This window comes from Triticum aestivum, chromosome 5D (genome assembly GCF_018294505.1).
Source record: "Triticum aestivum cultivar Chinese Spring chromosome 5D, IWGSC CS RefSeq v2.1, whole genome shotgun sequence".
Lineage (NCBI taxonomy): Eukaryota > Viridiplantae > Streptophyta > Magnoliopsida > Poales > Poaceae > Triticum > Triticum aestivum.
Window position 1 is genome coordinate 508121923 of NC_057808.1, and position 12391 is coordinate 508134313.

Here is a 12391-nt window from a genome sequence, read left to right on the forward strand (position 1 = left end):
CAGGGGGAGTATTCATTTTTTTGTGCGCAATAAGGAGGCACTTCCTTGCGTGCGAAGATATAGCTGGTGGGTCTGAGCTGTCAGCGGCGGTAACTTTTTTTCACGAAATACAGAGGCCCTTTCGGTGGGTCCCTGATGTGGAGGAATCATTATTTTGCGCATAATAAGGAGGCATTTCCTTGCGTGCGGCCGTGGACCCAGTTGTCGGCCTCTCCACGTACAGTCCACTTCAGATGCATGTCGGTCGTTGAACACGTTGACCAGGCCGCGCCGAGAGCACCAGGGCGGTGGACAACGGCGAGGCCCAGGAAGGGAACGACACGGAGACAGGGAAGAATCGGCAGTTGTTTCCCACGCGGAGGGGAGTACGACTGTACGAGGGTTTACTGGTTCGTCAGCCGTCGCCGGAGAATAACAGCAGGTGTGGGTGAGTAGAGGGATGGCTAGGCCAGCGATGGGAGTACGGTGGGGCGGTGAGGCCTGCGCGGCAGCAGAGCCGGCCGCGGGAAGGAGGGAGTAGGCAGTCCTGCCGGCGCTTGTTTGAGCGGCTGGAGCAGGAAGAACAGAGATTGAAGAAGCACGACGGCCGTTGGATGGCCATCCAACAGTCACTGCTTGTGCGTCAACCTTTTTTTAGGAAAGCCTCAAATCTGTGGAAAACAGCATACATCCCATCTGCCATAATTTCTTATAATTTACAGCCCATTTGCTAATTACTAAGGTTTTTTTGGAGCCCATATTCTTTTTGTTAGCATTACAGCCCATATTGTGGCCACGGTTAAAAAATTATACGAAGTTTTGCATATTTCGGTGCAGTCCGAACTGTTTTTAATCCCGAAATTTCGACTCACATTCAAACTAATTAAAAAAATGAATGTATATCAGTATAAAATCCAACAAATTCTCCACGCATAAAAATTAATGTAATTTAAAATCTCGAAATGAAAAAAAAAGATATTTGAAACTAATTGCCGGTTTGATGTGTTTTAAAAATGTACAGCCCATTTCTCATTACTGATGGGCCATTTTCTCGGCCAGCCGAATGAAAGCTCTCCTCGTCTTCAAGGAGTTGCAGCCCAACAGGCCTGACAAAGCGACCTACTTGGCAAATCACAAAAAAACTGGGCTGTGGCCGTGGACCCTGTTGTCAGCCTCTCCACGTACAGTACTCTTCCGATGGAAGTCGTTCCTTGACCACGTTGACCACGTAGCGCGGAGAGCAGCACGGCGGTGGACGACGGCGAGGCCTAGGAAGGGGACGACGCGGAGCCGGGGAAGGCGCGGCAGTGGAAGCCCGCGCGGAGAGGAGTACGAGGGTTCACTGGTTCGGCTGTGGTGTGAGGCTGCCGTCGCCGCAGGGCCTGGCCAGCGGTGGGAATAGTAGGGGGCGGTGAGGCCTCCGTGGCAGCACAGCCGGCCACGGGAGGCAGGAGCATGCGGCACGACCGGCGCTGCTTTGGGCGGCTGGAGCAAGAAGACCAGAGGTTGAAGAAGCACTACGACCGTTGGATGGACATCGTACGGTCACTTGAGCTAGAATCGTTCATATTGACTAAGTTGACAAAGCCCTCCGTCCCCGTCAACTTAGTAGGCCCACAAGTCAGCCTCCCACCATGGTGGGTCCCAGCTAGCAGGGGGAGTATTCATTTTTCTGTGCGTAATAAGGAGGCACTTCCGGTGGGTCCGAGCTGACAGCGGGGGGAATGTTTTTTTCGTGAAATACGGTGGTCCGTCCGGTGGGTCCCAGCAGTCAGGGGCAAACGTTTTTTGCGAAATACGGTGGCCCATCCGGTTTGTCCCAGTAGTCAGGGGGAAACGTTTTTTCCGTGAAATACTGGTGGCTCGTCCGGTGGGTCCCTGCTGTCAGGTGGAGGAATAATTATTTTGCGCGTAATAAGGAGGCACTTCCTTGCGGCTGCCGTGGACCCAGCTGTCAGCCTCTCCACGTAGAGTACTCTTCCGATGGAAGTCGGTCGTTGACCACATTGACCACGCCGCGCCGAGAGCACCACGGTGGTGGACGACGACGAGGCCTAGGAAGGGGATGACGCGGAGCCAGAGAAGATGCGGCAATGGATGCCCATGCGGAGAGGAGGACGAGGGTTCACTGGTTCGGCTGCGGTGTGAGGCTGCCATCGCCGCAGAATAACAGGGGGAGTGGGTGAGTGGAGGGATGGCCTGGCCAGCGGTGGGAGTAGTATGGGGACGGTGAGGCCTCCGCGGCAGCACAGCCGGGCACGGGAGGCAGGAGCATGCGGCACGACCGGCGCTGCTTTGGGCGGCTGGGGCAAGAAGACCAGAGGTTGAAGAAGCACTACGACCGTTGGATGGACATCGTTGACCACGCCGCGCCGAGAGCACCAGGGCGGTGGACGAGGCGAGGCCTACGAAGGGAACGACACGGAGCCGGGGAAGACACGGCAGTGGCTGCCCACGCGGTGGAGACTACGAGGGTTTACTGGTTCGGCTGCCGTCGCCGGAAAATAACAGGAGGTGTGGGTGAGTAAAGGGATAGACAGGCCAGGGATGCGAGTATGATGGGGCCGTGAGGCCTGCCCGGCAGCACTGCCGGCCACGGGAGGCGGGAGCAGGCGGTTCCGACGGCGCTGGTTTGGGTGGCTGGGGCAGGAAGATCAGAGACTGAAGAAGCACGATTGCCGTTAGATTAACATCTAACGGTGTGACGCTGGTAGAGTCGATTGTTGGCTAAGTTTCTTTTTTTGCGAAACCTTGTGTACGCATGCACTTAGTAGGCCCACGGGTCATCCTCCTAATCTGTGGCAGACAACATAAAGCCCATTTGCTATTTTTTATAATTTGCAGCCCATTTGCTAATTCTTAAGTAATTTATTACAGCCCATTTTCTGCCCAGGACCACGGTCAAAAAGTTCAACCTTATTTTGCATATTTCGGTGGAGTCCGAACTGTTGTAGTCCCGAAATGATAAACATTATTTTAAGCACTTATTGATTGCCCAAAAAATCGTTTTGTTTTTGTAAGCAAATAAGACGTGGGACAATTGAGTTGGTTTAAGGGAAAACCAGTGGTAAAAAAATCTGCGCTGGGTGGGAAAAAACAACAAAAATAAGGATGTAAATATGAAAAGGGAATTTTATGTGTTTTCAATATAATGATACGTGTATATGAACTAGTAAAACTATAGGTAGAGATTAGAAAACGGATGTAGGACATGCATTTCAAGAGGAAAATAGAACTGGGCTGTGTGTTTGATTCAGTAAAAAAACTGCCTGCGGATGTTGTAAGACAAAATATAACTAACGCTCGCGGGCCAGAGGCCAGTAGATACCTGCTGGATCTTTGTGCCCCGTTGTCGTCATGGGCTGGGCCTGTTCAAAACAAAACCAACCCTGGGCAGTCTACATCCCAGTTGAAACTTGCTTGACCTGAAAAAACAATATACGTGCTCAATAAACGAGAGAATTCTGCAAGTACAGACTGATAACTGGGATGCAGCACGGATATTGTTTTTTTATCGTGATAATAAGTGCATGCACTTGTTTCGAAAAAATTGGAGAACTGGGAATTCGAACGGCGGGTGCTTATGCTACCCATCAAATAAAAATCAGGTGCCTGAAAATTCGTTTCGAAACAAATGATTCAGCTTTATATCCACGTCGACCCTCGGCATGATGGTTGGAAGCAAATGCAAGTTCATACCAAAAGATCGTTAACAACAATACCAACTTGCGGACGACAAGGTAGTACAACTACCAATACCAAACTAACTTATAATCTTTTTACTCCTGGCCCTAGTGTTCGTGTGGTAGAAAATCTTGCAGAGGACAAGCTCCCGCTCCTTTTCTTGCTCCAGGTCCCCGAGGTGGTACTGGTGCATCACCCAGTTGGTCCTTTGCTGGTCGAAGTTCTTGTTGGTGTGCATCACCAGAACCTTTTTTGCTGCCCGTCTTGCCGTCCATTGACCATCACCGGCAAGGTATTGCTGGTCTTGTGCCACATCGCGTGCATGCCGCACTCCGACTGTATCTTGCGACATGTCCACGTGCCCCTTTTGAACGCCCTGGAATTGCGCTGGAAGAAATGCTTCCTTAGGCCACTCAGTGTGATACCTGCAGTATTGTGGAATACAGGTTTTAGTGTACCTAGTTGGCATTTTCATAACATCTTTGGCATGTTGCAGTCACTTGTTTCACTTTTTATTAACTGTCAAATTGTAATTGCTTCACCAGGTCTGCGTCTAAAAAGAAAAATAGAGCTATAAACAAAGGAATATGTTTGTGCAAGTAGACGGCCGATCGGTGTCTTACCTGGAAGTTTCTAAGGTGGGTGTAGCATATGCCATGCTCGTTGTCGATGGTTGGTATGAACAAATCGATGAGAGACTGAAATCTCGCGCTGTCAGCACTGAATTTGGCCTCAAGGTGCTCGATTAGCTCCTGGTCCATGGGATCGAACTTGACGCCAGCCGGCAGCACCGGCCAATCCTTCTTCGACTTGCATCGGTAATTCCAGTTATATGGTACTCAATGTATGATCAATCGACTGTTTTAAGTGAATGATGAAAGATTTCGACAGATAAGTGGTACTCCAAATCTGAAGTCCAGAATACCCGAACACGGCGCCGGGATTCTTGTGTCACCTCACGCGCAGCGTGTTGTCACATCAATTCAATGTGTGGACATGATGAATAATTTGACCGACGTATACTAGTACTGCTACTGTACTACTTACTAGTCGTATTTAGTGTCACAATTTATACATAGGTTTAACTAATAAGTACGCACTTGAAGCCTAACTGATATATATATATATATATATATATATATATATATATATATATATATGGCTTCTGCACAGCATCTCCATCATCATTATCAGTACATCCTACGCAGGTGAGTTAGGATGCACTAGATCCCAGGAAGGTATCTATCCTTCAAACAAGAGGAGTGCTTCAAACTAACAACAGTACATAATATCCAACAAAAGAGGGTCGTGCTACAGCAGCAGAATACATGGCTCAGTCTAGATATCAACACGAATCAAGTTGTGCATATTTGCTATTAGCATGAACCACATCGCCGCATGTCGGGTTTGCAAAAGCCATCCATCGCATGGAAGCTTGATGCCTTTCACACACTGAAGATTATCTGGCAACAAGCTGTGTCGACGAATCTCTGGATATGGTGATTCATGAAACCCATGGTATGATGTGTCAACACAGCCCCCCCTCGCGAATGGAAGTTGCATAGCACAGTAATCAACGCCGGTGATATGATCAATGATTGGTTGGATGATCGGATAATTGAGCCCGAGGAACAAGGAGTGGTTGCCGAGGCTGTAAACCCGCCTCCAGTTGAATACGCCTGGCCCAACGGAGCTGGGATCTTTCTTGAACACGAAGTAGCCACAGCCATCAATGTCACGAATGCCCCACGCATTGTACTGCATGTGGTTTGATGTAATGGTTTGGTCAATTTGGTACATGCGAATGAGCATCAAATGACCGCCGTCAGCTGAACGAGCGATAAACCACCACCAATCGGCTGGTATGGTTCCAGGTCCTAGAATCATGAAGGCCAGCGCATTTGCGTCTGCTGCAACAATTCAAATTGGAGACCAAAAGCACAAAAATAAACAATCATGTTCAGAGTATGTGTGGAATTAAGATTATTATAACGGTGACACATATCATAGACAGAGAATTGCAATGCCGTGGTCATAATCATACCCCATGTTAAAAAATAAGCCAATGGCTTTCATATTCTAGCAATATGTCATGGTTCAAACATCATGTAACAATGAGAGGAAAACAGCTATGACAGCGCCTACTCATATTCTACCATAGCACTTACTACTACTGTCCTCATATCAACTCTAAGCAATAACATGCGTTGTTATAAAAATATTGTAAACGAGAGTAACATATAGCAATCATGATGTTATGTTCATAATATGTATTCTAACAATCATTAGATGCCAATTGTTCTCATATCAACTCTAACAATAACATGTGTGGTCATAAAAATCTAGGAAATGAGAGGAACATATAGCAATGATGTGGTTATAGACATGCTATGCATTCTAAATTTGTAACAAATGAACAGGCAGTCGTATTCATAAGGTAAAGATGAGATGAGATAGAACAATTACACGATGATAGATTCCACCAGTATAGGCAGCCAATCTGTGCGTCGACAGCGTAAACGATGCCATCGTGCACTATAGCATCAGACAGAAATGTTGCCTCAACAGGATTGATGATCAGCCATAACCATGTATGGCGACCGGATTCCAGATAGACTAATCCCATGTTGAACAAGGCAATGAGCTTGTAATCCATGTAGTCTTCTGATGGTGTGGGCACTTCGCAGATTACAACTTTCTGCAAACAGAGGTCGAGCCAAAAGCTTGACGCGTCTCGTGCGTAGTAGGCAGGAGTGTCCGGCGGGCCGCGAGGCTCGATGGCGGCGGTATCCAACGATGGAAGGGTGATCTCTCGCTGGGTGTAGATATCCACGAGACGCCACGAACTACCGGTGTGGTGGATGAGGACGATCGAGTTGGCCTTCATGCCCGCCCAGTAGTGGCCACGCATGAAGACAGGTGGACGGGTAGTGGTAGCATGTCGAGGGGAACCATGGCAACCTCCGTAGGATTGTCAAGTCGGTGTCTGGGCCACCTGCGAGGATCGGGCATCAGCAAGCAGGGTGTCTTGAAAAGAGCCGGCCGGTTGCAGACGAGTAGACGGTACAAAGACACCGAACATGCGGCCAGACGGACGGTGCTGAGTAGGTCCATACGACTATAGATCTGCTCCAAGAGAACATCAGGGAGGGAATTCCATTTGCGGCTCTGCGTGTCAGTCGGTTCTGCCATTGGGTTTTTCGGTGCCTGCGAGCCAGTGGGGAAGTGGATTCGGGCGGGCAAGCGAAGAAGCTTCTCCTCGTGTGGCCGAGCAGTGAGCGGGGGGATATGGTACGCGCGAGCTACCAAGGAAGATGGCCCGGGCGGGCGAGCAGTGAGCGGGGGTAAATGGTGTGCGGCCGACGATGGGGAAGAGAGGAGGAAGAAGAAGAGAGGAGGAAGAAGAAGAGAGGAGGAAGAAGAGTGGAAGACGGGGAAGAAAGTGCATTCAATCTCAATTCTACTAGTACTACTACCAGGATATACCGTCCTTCGGAGTGTAAATAGTTACACCGATGACATGTGGGTCTACCACAACAGGGCCCATATGTCAGTTAATGGAGGACAGAGGTGCGTAGGCGTATTTGCGGAAGCGTGCTCTACTGGAAAACATGATGGCAGTACTGGGTAAGGCTGATTTAGTAACACCAACACGCTGGTTTAGCTTATTAATTACGTGTCCCATCTGCTGCTGCGTGTATTGTCACTTCACTGCGAAGACTAGTTGAATAGTTCTCTCTGACCGAGATGGGGAATAATGGATCGCGAGGACTTCCTTTCTACAGTATCCCTATGCCTCTACGCTCACTTCACTCATTTTTCTCCGTACCTAGTCACTTGTTGAAATCTGTAGAAAGACAAATACTCCGTATTTGGGAACAGAGGGAGGCTTTTACACCGTACTATTTGGGAACAGAGGGAGTATCACCATATGGAGGGAACAGAGGAAGCTTGAAATATGAACATGTCAATGGGAGGGAGTAAGCCCCATGCATGCATGCATGCATGCAACATGCAACACTCACATGTACACATGGACGCACGCAACACTCACGCACCCATGCGGCACACAGCACACGACGCAACACACACGCTCACGCTCAAGTGCTCAACCTACTCCCTACGTCCGTGAAAGACTGTACATTTAGAGATTTACACATTGACCAGGGCATAATTAACGCCCAAAAGTAGCAGACTTATGTGTGCATGCGACCATTGAGATAAGAAGATTAAATGAAGGCCGTTGCATGCTGTAATTAAGGATAGACATGTAGCCTATACCTACAGCACAAGTTGGTGCATTAGTCAATCAATATCGATTTAGATTAAAGGCTAAATGCATTGGAAGTGTAGATGTACGTCATGTACTACACTCTTTGTTTTATAGCCGCTGTACACTCTTTGTTGGAAGACCGAGGGAGGACACGTGCATGCACTCACATACACAGCCAGGGCGGTTCGCGCGCAAGGGTTGGACTCGTGTCGCGCCTGCGTAAAGTTTTGTTTAACTGATTTCTTTGCTCTGCCAACTGACAGGTGGGACCCAGAAACCAGGTGACAATTTAACCAGTCAACAAAGTGCCACATCGACTATGTGGCCGGTCAGTAGGGTGCAATACGGTGCTCTACGATGAGCTAGTGATCGTATAATCGCCGCAAAACTATATGTAGGGACCGTAAAGAGCGTATTGTTACATACGTTGACCGCCAGTGTATTTTTCTCGTTTCAAATTAAGCCATATTAATCGGAAAGGATGCGGTATGGACTACTACTACTACTACTAGTACTGCTTTGATGTGTCCCGTCAACTCGCCGAACGAGAAGAAGCATGCTTACTACGCCTCTCACTTGCCCACGCGCGCGGTGGTTCGCAGGACGAGGAGAGGGTTTTGACTACAGCACCCTCTCCCTCTCCCTCTCCCTCGCCCTTGCCCTCGCGGTGGACGTGCAGCAGTTCAATCGGTGTCAGATTGCCAGAAGCATATTGTACTGTAGTATCATCATTGTTGGACCTTCCGAAGAGGCGAAGAGCCCAAGTGCAAGGTTCACACGAGTACGAACTGTTGAACCTCCCGAAGAGGCAAAGAGCCAAGCGCAAGGTTTTATAGGAGTTGTCATCCTAGTAGGAGTGTACTACAACTATAGCGAACGATGCTACTGTATGATGCCGCCACGTCACGTATATCCAAAGCTGTGCCACCTTTTTTTTCAAAGAGCGTGTTGGAGCCCGTGCAACAAGCACACAAGTTGCACGTACACATAACACATTTACTAGCAATAAATTCTAAAGGACAAATGCCAGTATGCCACACAAGTTCATCTCCAATTCATCTGATAAATTTGTGCACGACTAGTCTACATATATTCACAACACTACCGTTCACAATTACCGTACTCCACTTACACATTATAGATGGGCTACATGTCCTCCTCCAGGTTCCAGTCCCAGGTGTTCTTCATGGAAGGCACGATCCATAGCGGTGGGCAACGGGAATCATTGTCGCAGCTTTCTAGTCCGGTTCCACACGATGGAGACTCATCCAAGCTGAAGCGGCATAAATTAGGGATAGAGTGTCCCAACATGACGTTCATCCGGCGGTGCGCACTGAAGACACAACCATGCTTCATGAATGGTAGGCCTTCTGTGTTGTGCACGGAAGGTGGCATCCGCTTCACAATGGGGTAGCTGTCCCCGATGAAAAGCGAGTACTCTCCAAGAGTGTTCCTCGGCACCCACGTAGCATCACGGGGGTCGAACTCGGCGCCGTTCATCTGGTACACGCGGCATCCAGATCTGGACACATGGTGACATACATAGTCAAGGTCCATGCATAATAATGTGGTGCTCAAATATGGCGGTCAGTAATACTGTGCAGCAAATAGTACTACTCCGGTATAGAGGAAGTAAAATAACCGGCTTATTATATATAGCCACTCTTGGCTACATGGATGAGATAGTAAGACATGGAAAAACAAAAATGGTGGCAGCTAGTGGGTTCAAGTCTTCAAGGGCCTAGCTAGATATACACGTTCTCCAAGGTAAAAAGTACTCCTACTAGTACTACAAAGTATACTACTAGTACAACAATGAAAGAGAAGGCGAGAGGGTTAAAAAATGGAATACCTGGGTAGATGGTGACGGTCCGATTGTGGTAGATTGTGTGACCAGGTTGCACATCAGTGGTACCATGGGTAACGACTGCCAAGATAGTTGATCTCAATATGCCAAAGTCAGCTACAAGGTTCCAGGTTAGACCGAATCGCGGATGCAAATGCACATCCAGGATCGGCGATCTTATTTTGATCGGGGGATGACTGGTCCGTGCAAAATAATGCAGTACCGTTAGGGATGCAAATGATGGTTTGTGCATTCCGTTTGTAATCTCCCGTACCGTAGGATGGCAACCAGATGAAACAAGTCCCCTGGCTTGTCACCGCGAAGATGCGGCCTAGATGGCGCACGGCGTCTTCGAACGTGTAGGGGTACAAATCTGCCGCCGCCAACATGCGCCAGCCTCTGCCGTTACTGCCTCTTGCATTGATGGCAATCCTTATGTCGAACACCGCGATGAGATAGTAATCGTCGTAGCCGCGTCGCTTTGTTGGCGGGTTCGCAATTGCTATCTTCTTCAATCTAATGTAGGCATCATCGTACGTATTGAAGCCCAGCCAGTTCGAAAGACCGATCCCAATGGTGGAGAAGGGGTCTACCGGAACGGCCGCACTGCTGTGGATGTTGTGCGAAATGATGGTGGTATCCGGCCGGAGGTATGCAAGCCAATCTTCGTTGGCACCGACCCAGACCCATATATAAGACGGTGGGCAGCGGAGAAATTACAGAATGGAAATGGAATAACGAAGTACTACATGATCGAACTCCATTACTCACCTACTCATCGGACAAAATCCGACTACCTCTCAACGTCGGCAACTCTAGCAGAGTCAACGTGCAACCATGGCCAGCGAGCGGTGGATGTTCGAAGGATTTTCCCATAGAAGAACCTTCTCCTCGAGGACGCATGGAAGACCAACAAGCATGGCCTTTTCCCAAGCCTGTTTAAGCAGCGTCTTGAAAAATTTGGTGCAGGAAGCACCGAGTCTTGCGGCGGTGAGGACGTCGGAGCGACGTGCGATTTCTCCCATAGGATCGTCGTCCAAGGTCTCCCAGCCCCAACGAGGAGGAGAACCGCCTGGCGAATCCATGGGTGCAGCGACGAACTGCCTTCTCTTCGGGGGGAGGGGAATTGGCGAGGAGGAGATAAGAGCGTAGTAACCGCAGGGCCTCGTCCCTTCCAACCGCAGATCGTTCCTCAGCAAAGGGGTGAGGCTATTATTTACTACTAGTACTAGCATTATGGAACGTTATGGGATTGCATTATACTGTAAATAATAGCACTAGTAAGAATTTTTTGGCACTAGGTAGAAGTTTTTGGCGTGGATTATGAAATTTTGGGTATGTTTTTGCCATTTTTTGTACGCGCCAACTAGTGTCAAAAAACGTCTTACATTATGTGACGGAGGAGTACGTACTCGTACTGTAGCAGTACTAGTACTACTTTTCTCAACTAGTAGTGCGATGTACTGTACTTCTAGTCTAGTCTAGTATAGTGCACCAGTTTTGAACTCTTGAATCTCAAGGCCAAGGAGCTACAATTGGAAGTGTAGGGTACTACTGTTCTCTAGAACCATCGATGTACTATCAATGCAGGGGAAGTACACCAGCGTAGTGGCCTAGTGGGTACTCTCGGTGCTCTATTCAGCCGCTCCTCTCACGTAGCTGGCCTACTCTGCCGCTCCTCTCACGCACACACTAGCAGCCTGTTTATCAGCGCGGTTATTGCGGGGGCAGAACATTTGAGTTATTTGATACAGCGAGACTAGGATTTTCGCTTCCATTTGTGGAGGTGTAATGGATCTCGTCGAACTTTGTTAGTAGTTCCTTCTTTATGAATGAGATGAAGCAAAGCTTTTGCCTCCGTTTCAAAAAAAAACACGTCAAGAGGAATTTCTTTTATAGTAGAGCCGATAATGGAGTGAAGTCCATGCGTGCAACACCACAAGCTACAGAGTAGTAGTAGAGCACTTTACGTACAGAGCCATATTGCACAGTTCCCAATGCCCCGCCAGGCTTTTCCGGCTCCTCGGGCTTAATTGGGAGGCGCTAGTTTAAATATGCTACTAGCTGGAAGCTGCAAGCGAGGTGCGGCTAGGGCGAGCACGCGAGCCACGGGATGCTGGGAAGGAAAACCAGTTCACGTGGCTAGGCTGTCCAGTGCACCCAGATTGTGGGGCCGCACGTCCGTTTGACTTCAAAACTCAAACTACCCGTGTAAAATATTGGCTCGCAGCGAAGTATGGTAGTACTATTTTAAAAAAAATGCCGCCGTGCGTTCGGCCGGGATCGAACCCACAAAACGAGGTATACACTCCCGCGACCACTAGTAGTACTCGTTGGAGTACAACGCAACCTAGAATCGCCTTTTGTCGCTAGTAGTACGTACATTGTTCCTTACAAGAAACCCCTAATGGTTAATAGTATAGCCAGCTGCTGGCTATAAGCCAGTACCATGTCATCTACAGCCCATCTTATAGCCAACATGTACAATAATAGATCAAAAGAGTGTACTACTTTTTTATTATGTGGCCCACTTCTCATTCTCACAAAGTGCCTAGGAGCACGTGCTAGAGCTGGCTCTTCACGAAGAGCCCGCTTACCTTCTCTCTCCT